The sequence below is a fragment of the Etheostoma spectabile genome, unplaced genomic scaffold (assembly GCF_008692095.1).
Source record: "Etheostoma spectabile isolate EspeVRDwgs_2016 unplaced genomic scaffold, UIUC_Espe_1.0 scaffold325, whole genome shotgun sequence".
In the NCBI taxonomy this organism is placed as follows: Eukaryota; Metazoa; Chordata; class Actinopteri; order Perciformes; family Percidae; genus Etheostoma; species Etheostoma spectabile.
The window spans coordinates 512,025-512,265 of record NW_022605585.1 but is presented as its reverse complement, the minus strand read 5'-3'; the positions used below and the strand labels follow the sequence as shown (position 1 = coordinate 512,265).

Here is a 241-nt window from a genome sequence, read left to right as displayed (position 1 = left end):
CGAGAAGGCTCGCTCCCCAACCGGTTTCTTTCTGACCTTTGGTCCAGTCGGCAGTCCTGACCCGTGGGAGCGCAGCAACCGAGAAGGCTCATAAGAGTTTAACAGATCAGACAGATATACCGGTGCAAGGCCATTCACTATTTTGTAGGTTAAAAGTAAGACCTTAAAATCTGCTCTAACCTGGACCGGGAGCCAGTGAAGTGAGGCCAACACAGGAGTTATGTGTGTGTATTTAGATGAT

The 241-nt window shown here is 49.0% G+C and overlaps 1 protein-coding gene across 1 annotated transcript in view; it reads left to right on the top strand.

The window, feature by feature from the left end:
- Window positions 1–241, top strand: part of ved (ventrally expressed dharma/bozozok antagonist) — a 5,710-nt gene that overhangs the window by 4,541 nt on the left and 928 nt on the right.